General features: G+C 42.1%; 1 protein-coding gene across 8 annotated transcripts in view; it reads right to left on the minus strand.

Moving 5' to 3' along the window:
• The window catches only part of Phldb2 (pleckstrin homology like domain family B member 2), a 212,503-nt gene that overhangs the window by 95,937 nt on the left and 97,906 nt on the right, over positions 1–18,660 (minus strand). Inside the window, exon 1 of one of the 8 annotated variants that reach the window (XM_021209206.2) lies at positions 4,085–4,292. The exons of 4 other annotated variants lie outside the window; for them this stretch is intronic. The gene's annotated coding sequence lies outside the window, so the exon portion shown is untranslated. Of the gene's footprint in view, positions 1–2,856; positions 2,965–3,752; positions 3,818–4,084; positions 4,293–18,660 lie in introns of those variants that run through there. 3 more of the 8 variants (XM_029544556.1, XM_029544554.1, XM_029544555.1) reach the window with 3 other exon arrangements.

An 18,660-nucleotide genomic window follows, 5' to 3' on the forward strand; every position in this document is an offset into this window, starting at 1 on the left:
GTCTGTCTGTCTGTCTCTCTCTCTCTCTCTCTCTCTCTCTCTCTCTCTCTGTGTGTGTGTGTGTGTGTGTGTGTGTGTGTGTGTGTCTTCCGCCTGTGGCTCAGGATCTAAAGCTCTCTGACACTGCTTCAGTGCCATGCCTGCCAGTTTCCTGACATGATGAAAATGGACTAATCCCCTGAAACTGTAGATAAGCTCCCAACTAAATGTTTTCTTGTGTCAGAGTTGCCATAGTCACGGTGTCTCTTCACAACAATAAAACCCTAACTAAGATGGCCTTGAGAACCGATGGCAGCCATCATCCCACCTCAGCCTATTTAATCCTACCAAGCAGTTAAAAAGACCTTAGTTGTTTTGCTTTTTTATTTGAAGTGGGTCTGTAGAACTGTAAATATATACCAGCATTCCTGCCTCTTTGTGATTCTGTGAACCAAACCTAGGGCATCATCATGCATGTTAGATAAGCATTTTACCAACTGAGCCACATCCCAAGCCTGGTAAGATTACTAAGGTTCCTTTTACTCCCAGAATTATCTTGTCCAACTGCCCCAAATAGTCAAGCTTGAATTGTCTTCAGATTTTTAATTTGACACAATTGAATGGGTTCTATATACACACTCATCAGTTTATAGATCTCCCCCACCCACCCTCTGCAGCTGCCAGGGATCTTTCTCCCACCATAACCGGGAGGGAGGCTCCTCGCTTCCCTTTCTGTCTTAGATAACTGCCCATTCATGTGCTCTGATGCTAAGGCACAAGGAGAGGGCGAAGGAGGAAAACCTCAGATGCTCGTTTTGTACCTGCTTTCAAAGGCAGCATCTGCTCTGTATGTGGGACCATCTGTTGCTCAACTTTGACATGGAAAAGATAGTGCAGGCCTCAGAAGTGGTGTCACAGGTCACACACACCCAGACATATGCTCTGTAGTCACCAAGGCTTACATCACTGCCCCTACCCGGGAGTTTATTTTCAAATTGGGGAATGCTTTTGCTAAATCTCTCAAGAAGGGTCAAGTCCCCTTTTTTGTTCTTGTTTTTCCTTTTGTTTGTTGTCGTTTCTCTGTTTTTAAATCTGGCTTGCCTAAATATCAATTATTAAATCCTCTAGTCTCAGGTTCTAGCAAGTGCTGTGTCTGCCCCTAACTCACCCAAGGACTTGCCAGTCTCTAATCCCTGGGCTCATCATCTATGAACTGAGAATTGAATTTAGTGATGGCTGAGGCTCCCTTGTGCTCAAATTCAATTTTTAAGCCGATTCAAAAGCATAAAGGAAACCTAACAACGTCATCCTTCTTCTCTACAGGATACTAAGACTCCTAGTGCTGAGGACAGACGGGTCCACTGCAGATGAGAAGGCTTGAGGGATGCGGTCCGTGTGAGCAACAAGAGTTAAGTAAATCTGTGAAGATCTAAACTAAATTAAGATCCCCAATGTGCTAGCATCTGTCTGACCTAGGGAAACGCCCTAGAACAGGGTCTGTGTGTTCTAGGCACTGCACGGTAGGTAACATCTCCCAGATCTCTATTCAATGGATGCTGATGGAACCTTCCTACCATCGGCTTCAGAACCAAAAGACTCCGTGCCAAGGTTCAGACTGCAATCCACCCCTTCTTCCTGAGAACCACTGCTAAAACACATGTTGGGGCTTTTAAGACAAAGCACATCCCTCAGAAGGTGTTTCTGTTTCAAATGAATGGCATTCCCATATCTAATAATTAAGCCCAGAGAGTTTTAGTGACAATTTATAAAGCCCAGGTATTCTTGGAAACCATACAAAGTTCCTGTCGTTCCCTGTCACCTGTGGCAATACCTCTCTGCCAAGGGCTGAAATGTAGCATCCTGTAAGGTCAATTACCATAACCACAATGCCCTAACTGCTTTAAACAATGATGCAAAACTAATAAAGACTCTTGAAGTCAATTCTCCATTATATTCCACAACCCACTATGCATAGAGCCATTAACACTGAAGAAAGTCATGAAAAGCAGTTCAATCAAGCTCAATCAAGTCAACTTTGGCTTTTCTCCCTTCTCCTGAAAATGCCAGGCAATGTGGCAAACTTTGGCCAGAGTTGTTGAAGAGATGGCTTTTCTGGCTTGCCCCAAGCAGGGATCCAGCAGATAACCCTGCAGTCCTTTCTCACCCCCGAAAGAGCAGCAGCTGCCAGCTGTGGCGAACCAGACTGAAGCCTGGAAATCGCCTGCCCTGATGACTGCTGTTAACCAAACATCTCCTTTTGCCATTTGTGAGCGTGCTAGGATTTGCAGACTTCCCTGCCTCTGGAGTAAAAGCTACACTAAGCTAAATGCAAAGACTCATTTCTCCTCTCTTTTAAAGCCCTTTGTCAATGTTTGGAGACTGCGGAGTTTCTTAATTATATGCAATGTTTAAATTCCACAATGTATTTATAAGGAAAAAAAAATCATTCAGTTAAAACCTTTTAAACAACTAAGTCCAGGAAGGGAAAAACACAACTGTTAGTTTTCATTTAAGGTTCAAATGGTACCAGGCACATTCTGTTAAAATAGTGGACTACTCTAAAGGTTTATTTACCCCAGATCCAATGAGTGTGTTGCTTGCCTACCAGGAGCTAAGAATTCAAGTGCTCTGAGGGCAAACGTTTAACCCTATGAAACTGCGAACCATATTTGGAGCCTTCCATTTAAGTTCAGTCGTTTGAAGCCCAGAGGAAAAATAATCTCAAACACACAAGTCAAGCCCAAATTGGAAGCTTAGTTACAAGCGTCAGTTTACATTTACATCTGTAATTTACATGCTCATATACTGGAGGGAAACGTGGCTGACAAAAATATTTACACTAACGGACTCCACATTTTAAGTCTCTACTAGACTTACCCTCACAGCTCTGACTGGCTAGCTGTGTATCCTAGAACTCTTGAGATACCACAAAAGGAAGACTTCTAGGGAAGAGGGCTGGGCCAGAGGAAAGGATTTCCAGTCATGGCTAGTCCCCATAAAAGACTGTGGGAATCTTCCCTCTTTGAAGTGAGAAAGGTATAAGAGGAGCCCCTGGAAGGAGGTTGGGCTTATAGAGCTCTTTTAAACAGGAAACCCCAACCCGGGAAGGGACAGCCGGTCAGCCTTTTAATTTCCTGCCGGTGGCGGGAGTTAGCTAAGTCCTCCCTGCTTCAAGAGCTGCTGGCGAGGGCGAAGTTACTGAGCGCACCAAGCCAGAGTTCAGCAGGCTCCCTGAGCGGCTGAAGCAGAGGGTCGAAATGCTACCCAGAGTTGCAGCTGCTATCACCACAGAGGAAGAGACCATCACGCCATCAGTGTGGGATGATAGAGAAACCATAACTGAATCACAATCAGGAGCTCCTGGAGGGAATCTCGGTCCGGAGGCTCACCGTGCAGCCTCATTCTAGAAACAAAGTACAACTAGAAGCCTATTTCAGAAAGGTCCTCTCCGAGTCCTGTACTCCCCAAGATCCAGCTGTGGATCTTCTCATCCCCGGGATCCAAATCTCTGTCTAAGCAATCCAGACTTTCCGCAAAAGTTGCCTTCGGGACACTTAATTAAATCCTGCCTTTTCGACCCAATCACCCAGGAAAACGTCACCCCTACTGGACACCCCTTCCCCACAATTCCTCCACCCCGCATCGCCGTGCACAATGGAGGACAGAGCACTCTAGGACTGTAAGGTTCGGGCTTTGCGGACCCCTGCCCGGGCTTTTGTCTCTACAGCCTGCAAGAGAAGCAAAGAAAATCTGCGCTCTGGGCGCCCACTCACCAGCTCATCTTTCTCTGAAACTGCAACTCTCTCCTCGGGTCCCGCTGCCCTTGGGCCTGTCCCTTGCCCCCACCCTCCCTCCCTCCCTGCTTCCCAGTCCGGTCCCCGCCGCTGCCGCAGAACTGCAGCCAGACCCGGCCGTCGCACACCGCGCACTCCAGGCGCCCCTCCCGGTGGGGGCGGCCACCGCCTCCTCTCCGCCCCCGACCTCCGCAGAGAGACCGGCGGCTACCAAGTCGGCTGAGGGGGAGGCTGTGTCCCCAAGGAGCCACCAGGGTGCGCAAAGGCAACGCGGGCCGGCTCCTCCGGGCCCTCAGTAGCCCACTACTCACCTGGGGCGATGAGGTGGCCGAATGCAGGCGGTCACAGAAGGCAGGCACCCTGGGTGCCTCTGTGTCACACTCAGCAGAGCCCCTCGGGCCGCGGTGGTGGACTCCTCGAAGTTCCCTCCTGGTCCCGACCCCGGTTTCGAGGCACCGCAGCGGATCCTTGGAGTTCCAGCAAGGAAGTCCTGGAGCCTAGGTTCCTAGGCAGCTAAGTTGGTGCTGCTTTTACTGCGGTTGGAGTGGCCTGACCACTCGTCACATCACCAGGCTTCACTTTCTCAAAGCCAAGTTCGCAGCTATGTAATAGAAACCTTTGTTGTTGACTTTTAAAAAATTATTTTTATTTTTAAATAAGGTGGAAATGGGACGAGAGAACCCACGTCCTGGAGCGGTGATCTACTCTCCAGGATGAAGATTCTGCTCTTTGAAACTCCAGGTGACCGCACCTTCACCGTAGACTGTTCTCCCCAGGGCTGGTTTACCTGATGCGTCAGAAAAGCAGCTGTGCCAAATGGCAGTGGAACCGCCTGGGGTCAGGGCTGGAATCAGGCAGATTTAAAACTCTGTGATACTGATTGCCTCGGAGTGATGTCTCATCAACAGCTCTGCATTTTCCAACACATTTAACATAACCAGTGGAAACAATATTAATGTGAACGTCTTTCAGTCTTGCTTCTCTAAGCGGCTAGTCCGTCTTGACTCATGCAAATGTGGCTGTTTGTAAAGTTCTGGCCGGTGGGGTTAAGTCAACGAAAGACAAGAACCTTGGAGGAACTCGCAATGTGCAACATATGGAAAGCTGGTGGACCAGCAAGCTCTTTAATAACAATATGGCCCGGGCAAATTGTTTTAGCTACAACCAAGGATGTCTTCAAGGCTGTAACATAGCAACAGGGGTACCAGTGTAGGTACTTCCAGTAGTTAATGAGCCTATGCTTCATCTATACACAATGTCTTTAGCTGGGAGAACACGCACTAACAAAATGAGTATTTAAAATGTTTTATTGAGCAAAAGTCTGACTTTTAAAATTAAATAATTTTTACTATTTATTCCTGTGTGTGCTTTGGTACATGTGTGTGCACAAGAATCCAAGTAGGAAGGGAAGGCAGAAATAGCCATGAGCCACTCAACAAGGGTTTTGACAGCCAAACTCAGATCCTCTTCAAAAGCAGTACAGCTCTTAGCTGCCAAACAACCTCTCCAGCCCCGAACGTTTGACTTCTAATTTCCGTGAGAACCACTCCTATAAGGATGATTTGTGTTTTAGAGCATTTTCAATGTACCACCTCGGTACCCCACACTAATAAATTCATATGACTTACATGTGCCATTTATCCTGTCTCAATGAAAGTAAGTAAAGGCACTCTTGAGCCACTTGCCTCTCCTGTTTAACTATAGCAAAATGTTGGTCAATTGTTACAGAAAGCTTTCTTGACTGACTCTCTGCCTTCCCGTATACTCTGGTCAGAAGTTGCCTTTATTGTATTCCCCTGAGCTTATGCAACTGAAAAATTTCTTCTTCCCAGGTATGGTGGTCCATGACAATAATGCCAACCCTTGACCAGTTGATGCAGAGTGATCAAGAGTAGCGCGCAAGCTTGGGCCTCTTAACCAGTTAGGACTGGCCTGAGCTATATAAAGCCTGACTCAAAACACCAAGGGCTGACTGTGGAAATCAACATGGTGGTTCCTCCAAAAGTTGGGAGTCAATCTACCTCAAGATTCAGCTATACCACTTTTGGGCATATATCCAAAGGACCATCCATTCTATCACAAAGTCAATTACTCAACTGTGCTCATTGCGACTTTATTCATAATAGCCAGAAACTGGAAACAACATAGATGTCCCTCAACCAAAGAATGGATAAAGAAAACATGGTACATCAATACAATGAAATATTACTCATCTGTTTAAAAAATGACACCATGAAATTTGCAGGCAAATGGATACTACTAGAAAAAAAAATCATCCTGAGTGAGGACACTCAAACCCAGAAAGATGAAGATGGCATGCATTCACTTATAAGTGGATACTAGCTGCTAAATAAAGAATGATCAAGCTACAATCTATAGGCCCAAAGAGTAGGTAAAGGGGAGGGCTCTAGGTAGGCAGCATGGGTATCCCCGGGAAAGGGAAATAGAGTTGGGGGTGACCTGGGGATTCCTGGGGGCAGGAGTGGGGGGGATCAGGCTGGGGTGCACCAAGAGCTGGCCCCATCACGCTCAGCATTAGCAAGTTCAATCACTATTCTCTCAGCACAGGGGTGGGGGGATGCATCTCACTCCTCAGCAGCAATTGCCAGCTGATCATTAGCTCCTTTTTCCCTTCCTTTTTCCTGTGGTCTAAGCACCAACTACCCAGAGTTCAGACTCTGGACCTAGTTTCAGTCGACGGCTTCCACTGGTGCTGTCTCTCTACCCCACAGAACTAAGTCCCATCATGAGTCAACTCTCCACAAACTTTGCACCCAGCCCAACCCACTCCTCCCGAATCCCAGACCCCTGGCAGCTGCCCGTATGGATGCCTACTGACTACATTTCCAACACCGACTCCCTAAAATCTCTTCCTCCATCTCCAGCCACTCTTTTCCAACTGCAGGCTTCCTCCTATTGGGTCTAAAACCTTGTGTCATCCTTGAATTTCCTTTTTCTCCAACTCATCAGAAAGTCCTTTCTGCTCTTATTAAATTCAGTGCAGAATTCAACTGCTTGCTACAGCACTGTTTATCTCAGCTAGAGTTCATCTGCCATACTGTCTTGACTTTACCCTTGCCCCATTCCAGTCTTTGCTCTCCTGCAGGACAGTGTCAACACAGAAACCAGGGTGATGACTGTAAAACATTAGGCAACACAACTACTCCTTTCCCTAAAATTCTGCAGTGACCCTGCTCAGCCAAAGCAAAAGCTGAAGCCCGTGTGCTGGCCTAGGAGAGCATTGCTGAGCTAAGCTTCTCTCCCAGTGCCTCCAGCCTCTCTCACTCAATTCTTTTTTTTTTTTTTTTTTTTTTTTAAGAATCACATAAGGGCATTTATTTCACACAGGGCTCTGTACAAAACATCTACACATATTTTTTTTCAGAGTAAGTAAATACCTGAAGGTAAATTGACAATGCTTTCTTCTCAGTGGCAGGGGAGTTCTGTTATGGGCACAGACCACTCTTCAGCTCCTCACAAGTCAGTGCCACCTGCTTGCTTGAATGCAGAACAGTGGCTTGGGTCCCTGAGCTCATGCCCTTCCCTCAGCCAGCAAGTCTCACTCAATTCTTGATGCTCTCGGTATCTCTTATTATCTCCCACTCTCCTCAACATCTCTGCATTAGATTTCTAGAGACTTGTGCATCTGCCTCAGGAACTCAGACTTGCTCCCTCTCTGTCCCAGGCTCCCTGCCCTTCCCCATGCATTGTATAGACAGGCCCCTCACTTCCTTTGCGCACATTGAACCATGTTGCTCAGGCCTTCCTGGACCATTCTGCTAAACATTTAAGGTGAACTTGCCCTCCCAATATCTTTTCTTTAGTTTATAATTGTAATTTATATTCTAACCATTGTTACTGTAACAAATATCTGAGATAAACTCATTAAGAGAAAAGGTATTCTTGGCCCATGGGTTTAGGAGATTTCAGCCAAGCTGCTTTGGGTCTGTGATAAGGCAGCACACCCCCTTGTAGAAGATAAGAACTGCTTATTCCAATCTAGGGAACAAGAGGGTGGGGTTGGTGGCTGATAGTACTAATTCTTCCCTGACCTCCAGCTTCCATTTTTTTTTGTCACTTTGTTTTTTGTTTGTTTGTTTTGTTTTTTGTTTTTATTGAGACACAGTTTCTCTGAGTAGCCCTGGCTGTCCTGGGAATTGCTCTATAGACCAGGCTGGCTCAAACTCACAGCAATCTGCCTCCCTCTGCCTCTGGAGTGCTAGGATCAAAGGTGTGTACTATCATGCCCGGCTCACTTGCTTTCTCCTTTTGTTTGTTTATTTATTCATTTGTTTGTTGCTTTTTAAACATTAAGACCTTGTATCACCATCTCACTGGCTGGCCTAGAACTTGCCATACAGACCAAGCTGGCCTAAACTCCGAGATGGGACTGACTCTGCCTCCAGAGTGCAGGGATTAAAGGCATGTCCCACCCTGTAGGGCTTAGAGTTTCACTTTAATCTTAAATTTTTCATCTCCTCCTAACTGTATGGTAAGATGATGACCCAGCCTTTAGATAATACTCCAGATCTCTAGATGTAAAGTGTAGAAATCACAAAGTGTACTCCTAAATTATGTTAGCATCTGCTTAGCCTAACTAGAATGGGAGTTCTAGACAGACAGATGTTTATCTTTTTCCCCCTATGCTGTATCACTAAAACACCTAGAATGTTGCCTGACATGAGTTCACACATATGGATGAATGATGGCTTTGATCCAGTGCTTATAGATGTTCCCCGGACTGAAACATGCTAACCAATATACTCAACCAAGATAATTATCCTCTAAGGAATATGCCTGCTAGCACAATATACATTAAGTAGGCAATATTTAAGTTGCTAATATTCATGCCAAAGTAAAACATTACAGATATTTATTATGAACAGCATTTACTGTATGGATCATTCTTCTAAAGACTCTATGGTCTTCAGAAGTTTCATTGTGTTGCTGTGTTGCTGTGTTAACACGGTAAGGGAGGAAAGGCAGCACAGAGAAGCCAAGCTCCCCTAAGCATTTCAGTTAGTATAGTCTTGAGTGCAGGCAGCAGGGTTGGAGAGTGCTCACACCCTTAAATGCCACTGTACCCCACCTCATTTCTAGTATGAATACTATCAGAGGAATGTCTGCCGAGTGACTAATTCCTAATCAGTAGACAAAAAGTAATGTCCACTGTCCTGCTGTCTCTGATGATAACTCCATTCCTCAAAGGCCAGAGGGTCATTTTATTCACATTTATATGAATCACACACTGGGGCTTGAGAGATATGGAAAGGGGCTACCAGAAAGTACTTACTTAAGGTGGTTTTTCAAGCAGAGCTTCTCTTGGTGAGTCAATGTGGTTTCCCTTTCTTTCTGTTATATCAGGGCAGCCTGAAGACAGAAGGGATCCACCCCAAGGTGCTAGAGGCAAACTGAATGTTAAAATCAGACCTTTAAGGTCTTAACATGTGGGGGTGGGGGGAGAGGTTACTCAACAAATAACTCCCACTAGCAGTAGTACCAGATTTCTATTTAGTTATGAAGTTTTATAAACAGGGACTACATGATAGAAAGACCTCAGCTCTTCCCTTTTACCTTTTTATTTCCCAGTCCTATTTTATTTCATATTTACTTATTTATTTTAAATAACTCAGGCTGGCTGTGTAACTGAGACAGGTCTTGAACTTCTTATCCTCTTGACTCTATTTTCTGAATGCTGGGATTGGAGTCACCATTATGCCCAGTTTATGAGGTGCTAAGGAATGAACCCAGGGTCTTGTACATGCCAGGCAAGCACTGAGCCACCTCCCTGACCCACTTAAGGATTCTTTTAAGTAAAGCTCCCTCTTTAATCACAAATCAGAGCTGTATCTCCTAGTCTCTGCCATTCCCATTCATCTCTTTAGGGTATTGTGCTACAAACACCATAGGATTCTTTCCTTTGTGCTTTTCTGGGATTAAACTGACTACAATAAAGCTTTCTCTCTTATTTGGCTGTGTTCTTCAAATTATCAAGTGGGGAAAAGAAAGGTTTAATCATAAATGTGTGCATGTACATGTACACACACACACACACACACACACACATACACACACACACCAGCTAAAATAGTTCTGGTAATAAAATAAGAGCTAGAGGTATTAGCATTTCTTATTTTCAACTATTTACAAAACTATAGTAGTAAAGACTGCATGGTATTGGCATAAAAACAGACATTGATTAATGAAATAGAATTGAACACCTGGACATAAGTTCACATACCCATGAGCATCTGATTTTTGATAAAGAAGCCAAAAAGAAAAAAAAAAAACATACACATTGGAGAAATGATGGCTTCTTCAACAAACGGTGCTGGCCAAACCAGATGTCTGCATGTGGAAGAATGCAAATAGATTCAATCTCTTACCCTGTAGGAAATCAACTACAAACAGACCAAGGTCTCAACCTAAGACTTGATGGCATGAATTGGATAGAATGGAAGGGAAGGAATATGCTTAAACTCATTAATACAGATAAGGACTGTTTAACAGGATCCTGATAGCACAAGATATTAAAATCAATAATCAATAAATGGAACCTCAAGAAACTGAAATGCTTGTGTATAGCAAAGGAAAGAGGTAGCCAATAGAATGGAAAAAAATACCAGCCATGCATCTGACAGAGGTTTAGTATATAAAATATATAAAGAAGTAAAGAAGAAACAAACAAACAAACTGAACATCAAGAAAACAAATAACCCAATTTAAAAATGGACTGAAGATCTAAACAGAGAGCTTTCAAAAGATGATCTAAAAATGACTGAGGAAACCATTAAAATGTTGAATATCCTTAGGAAAACACAAGTCAAAACAATGAGATGTCTGTCATCTTTCCCAGTCAGAATGGCCAAGATAAATAAAACAAATGACAGTACATGTTGCTGAGGATACAGGGGAAGAGCAAAACTTATTTGTTCCTGATGGGGTGCAAACTGGTACAGCCATTATAAAAGTCCATGTGAAGGTTCCTTAAGAAGCTGAAATCTCAGCCATTCAGTATTCCTCAACTGAGAATTCTTTGTTTAGCTCTGTACCCCATTTTTTAATGGGGTTATTTGAATTTCTGGAGTCCAGCTTCCTGAGCTATTTGTATATAATGGATATTAGTCCTCTATCAGATTTAGGATTGGTAAAAATCCTTTCCCAATCTGTTGGTGGCCTTTTTGTCTTGTTGACAGCGTCATTTGCCTTACAGAAGCTTTGCAATTTTATGAGGTCCCATTTGTCAATTCTTGATTTTACAGCACAAGCCATTGGTGTTCTGTTGAGAATTTTTTTCCCTGTGCCCATATCTTCGAGGCTTTCCCCCACTTTCTCCTCTATCAATTTCAGTGTCTCTGGTTTTATGTGGAGGTCTTTGATCCACTTAGACTTGAGCTTTGTACAAGGAGATAAGAATGGATCAATTCTCATTCTTCTACATGATAGCCGCCAGTTGTGCCAGCACCATTTGTTGAAAATGCTGTCTTTTTTTCCACTGGATGGTTTTAGCTCCCTTGTCAAAAATCAAGTGACCATAGGTGTGTGGATTCATTTCTGGATTCTCAATTCTATTCCATTGATCTACATGTCTGTCGCTGTACCAGTACCATGCAGTTTTTATTACAATTGCTCTGTAGTACAGCTTAAGGTCAGGCATGGTGATTCCACCAGAGGTTCTTTTATTGTTGAGAATGGTTTTTGCTATCTTAGGTTTTTTATTATTCCAGATGAATTTGCAAATCACCCTTTCTAACTCTGTGAAGAATTGGGTTGGAATTTTGATGGGGATTGCATTGAATCTGAAGATTGTTTTTGGCAGGATGGCCATTTTGACTATGTTAATCTTGCCAATCCATGAGCTTGGGAGATCTTTCCATCTTCTGAGATCTTCTTCAATTTTTTTCTTTAGGGATTTTCTTTAGGGATGATGTTTTTATCATACAGATCTTTCACTTCTGTAGTTAGTGTCACACCTAGGTATTTTATATTATTTGTGACTATTGTGAAGGGTGTTATTTCCCTAATTTCTTTCTCATCCCATTTGTCTTTCGTGTAGAGGAAGACCACTGATTTGTTTGAGTTAATTTTATATCCAGCTACTGCACTGAAGCTGTTTATCAGGTTTAGGAGTTCTCTGGTGGACTTTTTAGGGTCACTTATGTATACCATCATATCATCTGCAAATAATGATATTTTGACTTCTTCCTTACCAATTTGTATCCCCTTGATCTCCTTTTGTTGTCGGATTGCTCTGGCTAGGACTTCAAGTACTATATTGAATAGGTAGGGAGAGAGTGGGCAGCCTTGTCTAGTCCCTGATTTTAGTGGGATTGCTTCGAGTTTCTCTCCATTTACTTTGATGTTGGCTACTGGTTTTCTGTAGATTGCTTTTATTATGTTTAGGTAGCGGCCTTGAATTCCTAATCTTTCCAAGACTTTTATCATGAAGGGGTGTTGGATTTTGTCAAATGCTTTCTCAGCATTTAATGAGATGAGTCTATCCCAGTGCCTGGCAAACACAGAAGTGGATGCTCACAGTCAGCTATTGGATGGAACACAGGGCCCCCAATGGAGGAGCTAGAGAAAGTACCCAAGGAGCTGAAGGGGGCTGCAACCCTGTAGTAGAACAACAATATGAACTAACCAGTACACCCTGAGCTCATGTCTCTAGCTGCATATGTAGCAGAAGATTGGGAAGAGAGGCCCCTTGGTCTTGCAAACTTTATATGACCCAGCACAGGGGAATGGCAGGGCCAAGAAGTAGGAGTGGGAGGCTAGGGGAGCAGGGGCAGGGACAGGGTATAGGGAACTTTCGGGATGGCATTTGAAATGTAAGTAAAGAAAATATCTAATAAATAAAAAAAGAAGCTGAAAGTCGATACACCGCAGATCCTGCTATTCCACTCTTGACCGTATACCAAAGGACTCTACATTGTACAAAAGATAAACTTGCTTGTCCATGTTCATTGCTGCTCGATTCATAATAGCCAGAATTTGGAAACAGCTTGGTTGTCCACCAACTGATGTATGGGTAATGAAAGTGTGGTACATTCCATTACACAATGGAATTTATTTAGGTGTTAAAGAAAACTAAATTATGAAATTTGTTGATAAATGGACGGAGCTAGAAATAATTATCCTAAGTGAGGTAACCCAGACCCAGAAAGATAAGTATTGCATGTTTTCTCTTGTATGTAGATATTAGCTTTTATGTTTTAGATATGTATGTTTTAGTTAGAATGCCCAAAGGAGTTATATAACTAATTAGGGATCAGAGGGGAGAAGAGGGCCTTCCAAAGAGGGAAATAGAGTATTAAGTTACAAGGGTATCCTCTTGTAAATTAAATATAAATAAAACAGCAGGATTAAATGAAGTGGGGAATGGGAGGGCAAGGTAGATGAGGGAATTAGGGAAATAACTAATACTAAAGGCTTTTTGAAAGGTCTCCTACCATAAAGGCCTTCTGAAATACATATACAAAGGGAGGTTAAGAGGAGTTACCATATAATGGGGAAGACAATACACCACCTATGTATCATATAAAGAAATAGCCCCAGTTACATCCTTTTGACTTGTTGGCCATAGACTTCCCTGCCAAACATTAAAGTCTGTTGTCAATACTATTATCTGTTCCTCACATCCTGATAGTTAGATCCTGTCGCTTAAGACACCACATACTAAGAACATAGAACATGGAGAATTTGAGCTGGTGTTCTACCAGAAGCTTCTCCCCTATTGCTTACAGAGCTGGAAGATGCTAGGCATGCTACTGGAGGATAAAAGGAAACATGAATTTCACCCAGGTACAAACCCTGAAAGCTACAATAGCATCTTGCCTGTAAGATATATCCACCTTTCCCATCTTAAAAAACGCTTTTCACGTGGGAATTATTAAGCCATTGTTAAAGAGAACTATGGGAGATATGTTCACTCTTGTAAGAGCAGTACAAACGTTATGACTTTTTGATTGGATTTTAAGCCTGCTTCATGAGATAGAAACCATGCCTGTCACAGTTAATGAGGCCAAGAATCTGAGGCTAGACAGGTCATGGACCTAAGGGGAAGCCTACTACTATTATTGTGCTAAGTGAACATAGCATTAAAATGATTCTTAATGACATATCGCTATGCCTATAAATCAGGGCACCACTTAATGCTCAACAGAGAAGCTCATTCACACAGCAGATGACAACGCAGAAATCCACAACTAAACAATGTGAAGAGAATGAGAAACTTTGGAGCACTTGGTCATAAATAGATTGACCACCAACTAAAGAATACACATGGTTTGACTCATGGTGCTGGCCACATATGTGGCAGAGGATGACCTTGTTGGATATCGGTAGGAGGAGAGACCCTTGGGACTGAGGGTGTTCAATGTTCCAGTGTAGGGGAATGTCAGGGCAGGAGGATGGGAGTGGGTGGATGTGTGAGCACCCTCGTAGAGGCAGAGGGAGGGGGGGATGGGATAGGGGGTTTTCCAAAGGAGAGACTTGGAAAGGGGAAAACATCTGAAATGTAAATAAAGAAAATATCCAAGAAAAAAAAACAAGGATGCTATGAACAATTAATTAATTAATTGTAAGAGCTAGAGGTGAGTGGTGTCTTCCAGACCCAACAGAGCTGATGTACATATTAACTCATGGAGACTGAGATAGCATATACAAGACCCATACAAGTTCAAGCCAGATAAAATCCCACCAGAAAGAAACTGTAATAGGCACAATTTCCCACCCTTAGTCAAGAAGCTGTTGGTGATTGATAGCTGCTGAGTGGGAAAAAGTCATTTTCTTCAATGGAATGGTGATGGGTAGATCTATCAATAACAGTCTAAGACAGGCCCCATATTCAGGAGGAGTTGGCCAACACAGATCCAACTTGATTTTTTTTTAATGTTTATATTTTTTTGTGTGTTTTTTGCCTTTGTTTTGGATTTTGTAAGGAAGAATCTGGAAGGAATTGAGGGAAGGGAAAAATTATAATCAAAATATATCATATAAAAATTTCAAAAATAAATATTAAAAAAGAAATATACATGGCTTAGTCTACTTGGAATTTATATTATTATTATTATTGTTGTTGTTGTTAACATAATCTCACATAGTTCAGACTGTCTGCTAATTCATGATCCTCCTGCTCCATTACTAGTATTTCCAATGCTGGTAATACAGACATATAAGCTGTTTTGAAATGCTTGGAGTTATTTTGCTGTTGTTCCTTGTCACTTACAATGAGCATTTAGACATAATTGAAGCTTTACAGTTGTATAAGTATACGTCTTCCTTTCTCTGCAGTGAGAGCTACCAAATCTTTTCAGCCTTTAATTTGCCTCCAATACTGCAGGAACTATCTGCACTGCTGTTTTCTGTAACATCACAACTATCTAAAGAAGCACGAAGCTCTCCTCTTCAGAGTGCTGCAGAGGGACAGCGATTTGCAGGCATGCAAACCTAGGTTTAAATCACAACTTACTACTGGTAATACAATTTAAGTCCCTTGTTTATCCTCTGGGAGAAATAAATCACTATTCTGAAGAACTCATACTATGAACTAAGGTAATTATATCAATACCATTTTTTTTTTCACATATGATAGATAGCATAAAGGAAGCACTCACAAGAAAAGTTTCAAACCACCTTGCTCTCCTATAGAACTGACCAGATATTGCCTTAGGTAAGCTGTGTGCCATATTTTATATTCCTCATAGAATTTAGTGCCCAGACAATTATTCTCTCTCTTAAAAATAAATATAAGCACTTTCATTTCTTAGAATAGCTGTTATTCATTTCACACGGAATTGTAGTCACTATTAAGGAGAACTGTGTAAACCCATGGCTCTTTTCATACCCCATCTTCCAGGAAGTTGTTAGGTGAACTTTCTATCAAATTAAATAATAATAATAATAATAATAATAATAATAATAATAATAATAATAGATTTTTTACTTCTTTATTTTCAGTGTCTTTGATGTCTTTTTATTCCAATAACTTTATCAGGTGCTTAGATTTTAACTCTATGTTCTCAATGCATACTTACTTAGATACATACTTAAATAGATACTCAATACATACTTAAACTCTATGTTCTCAAATACATACTTAAGTAGATACACTGTAAACAGCATATTAGTTACTTAGATTAACACCAGACAATGAACCAAAAATAAAATAAAAGTCAGTTTAACTTCCCAGGAGCACAGAAAGGCAAATGTCTCACTTTTATCTCTTTGGGTACATTAGCTAATTATCCCCAAAGTGACATTTTATGTTTAAGCTCTTACAAGATTTGTCTTCTAATTAAAGGAAAACTCTAAATTCATTTACACTGATGAATTTGCATATCAAAATGTTTTTGTGTCTTGTTCACATTTTTTTCCTGTGAGCTTATGTTGTAGTCAGACAGGAAAAAGAGAGAGAAAGAGAGATCCAACTTGATGTTTTTTTTTTCTCTCTTTTTCTTTCTGGGTTCACCAGTGTGTTTGTGTGTGTGTGTGTGTGTGTGTGTGTGTGTGTGTGTGTGTGTGTGTGCACGCGCACGCGTGTGAGCATGACTAATTAATGTATTCCAGCTCCATTTATTCTGGCTCACTTTTCCAGTAGTAATCACTTTTCATGCATGGAGGGCTTAAAACAAAGAGTTGTGTTTTTCTCTGTTATCTTTTTATTACAGGAAATAACAGCTCTGTGTTCCTAGGTATTGCAAGGCACTCAGGTTCTCTCCTCTCTTGTGGTCTTTATTCTTCCTTCCATCTGAATTTCACCATCTGTCCAGTTATTTCATACCAGGGTTTCAAGTTCATCTGTAATAATGCATTTAATGTACTGGAGACTTCTGATAGCTCAGAAGAGGGCACCAGGGTTCAGAACATAAACCATCTCAAAACAAAGTCGACTTTACAAAGCACCTCTCTGTTCTATTCAGTGTGCACAGATGTGAGGATGATGAGGTGCGTCTCCTTAGGGATTTTACTGACCAGCATGTAACTATAACAGGGTTGTATATATGACTTCTAAGCTACGACACGATGAGTATAAATAGAGTTTCTGTGGTCAGTGCATCCATTAAGGAAGATAGCACATTTGACCATCATATTACAGGAAAGGGGCTTTATAGACAGAGTACGGTGTGAGCAATACAGGTCCCAGAGAGGTTTGGGGTACGGTGAATAACAGCCTATAGAGAAAAAGAATAAGAGGAAGGGAGGAGAAGGTAAGATCTAAGAAGCTCGGGTCAGATTTGCTTGTGGGGTTGGGGAGACATAGAATTGAATTTCAGACTTCATATCTAATGCCATTTAAATTATATCCTTTCCCTGCTCTATGTTAGTCTAAGTTTTTCCTTACCTGACAAACATAGGAAGTGACTGTAGAAAGTAGAGTCTGGTTATACAGGGAGAGGATGCAAGAGAAAGATGTGTTCCAGCTCCAAAACTGATGCTCCAGTAAAGCCCTGGAGATGTTACTTCCTGTGTTAAATTAGAAGTATCTCTCACTGAGGATGCTCAACTTAATTCTCAGATGTGCAGTTTGGGCACTGGAATCTCTTCACTCCTTCACTCTATAGTCAGAGATTTTAAAAGTTCTCGTAGAAATGAACATGAAGTAGCTATGAGGTTGCATCGGGTGTTAATGTGGTGGTTTGAGTGAAAATGGCCCCAGTAGGCTCATAGGGAGTGGCACTACTAGGAAGTGTGGCCTTGTTGAGTAAGTGTGGTCTTGTTAGAGTAAGTGTGTCACTGGGGATGCAGTTTGCGGTTTCAAGTGCTCAAGCCAGGTCTAGTGGTTCTCCCTTTCTGCTGCCTGCAGATCTAGGTGTAAGACTCTTAGCTACCTCTTCAGCACAGTTTCTGATTGCGTTCTGCCATGTTTTCTACCATGATGATAATAGACTAAACCTCTGAATTGTAAGCCAGCCACAATGAAATGTTTTCCTTTGTAAGAGTTGTGATCATGGTGTGCCTTCCCAGCAATAGAAACCCTAACTTGGACTGGAAATTTAGTGATATACCCTGCTGTGTCCCAGAGACTCAAACCTGCTTGCTTGTCCATTTTCAAATGTCCTACTTTACAAGGATACTTTTATTGTTTCTCTCAAAAAACTGAGAAAACCAGCCATTCAAACTGTCATGTTATGACCCCTGGCTCTGAATAGATAACAAGCTTTAGTGCCCAGTGAGTTTCAGTGGATTCAAGAACTGATTCTGATACCCACAACGGTGTGTATGACTGCTTCCATGTTCTTATATTTACTTGAATTTCTTTTCTTTTTTTTTGTTTTTGTTTTTTTGTTTTTTGTTTTTGTTTTTCGAGACAGGGTTTCTCTGTATAGCCCTGGCTGTCCTGGAACTCACTTTGTAGACCAGGCTGGCCTCGAACTCAGAAATCTGCCTCCCTCTGCCTCCCGAGTGCTGGGATTAAAGGCATGCGCCACCACGCCCGGCTTTAAATTTCTAACCATTTTCAAGAATAAGAGTTTCTATAACCTACAGGTATGTCTAAACAAGATGTTAGAAATGCATGCACTGTGTTCAAATGAGAATACACACACACACACACACACACACATACACACACACATCATAAATGAACTAAGCCATTTGTAGTGACAGTCTCCTAGTTTCCCACTTCTGATGTCCAGAGATTGATTCCTCAGGAAAGTGACAATTTCTAGAAAGCCTGGTATGGTAGTGCAAAACTACAAACTGCCACCCCACCTCCACCCCCCACCCCCCACCCCACTGCTTCATGCTGAAGACTGAGGAAGGATATCATGACTTCCAGGTCAACCTGGGCAACAGAGTAAGAACCTGTCTCACAAAACAAAATGGCCCTCAAAACTAAAGAAAACCAACTGTAAAGACCCCCAAAACTTTAGCATTAATACAG

Source organism: Mus pahari, chromosome 12 (assembly GCF_900095145.1).
Source record: "Mus pahari chromosome 12, PAHARI_EIJ_v1.1, whole genome shotgun sequence".
NCBI classification, from domain to species: domain Eukaryota; kingdom Metazoa; phylum Chordata; class Mammalia; order Rodentia; family Muridae; genus Mus; species Mus pahari.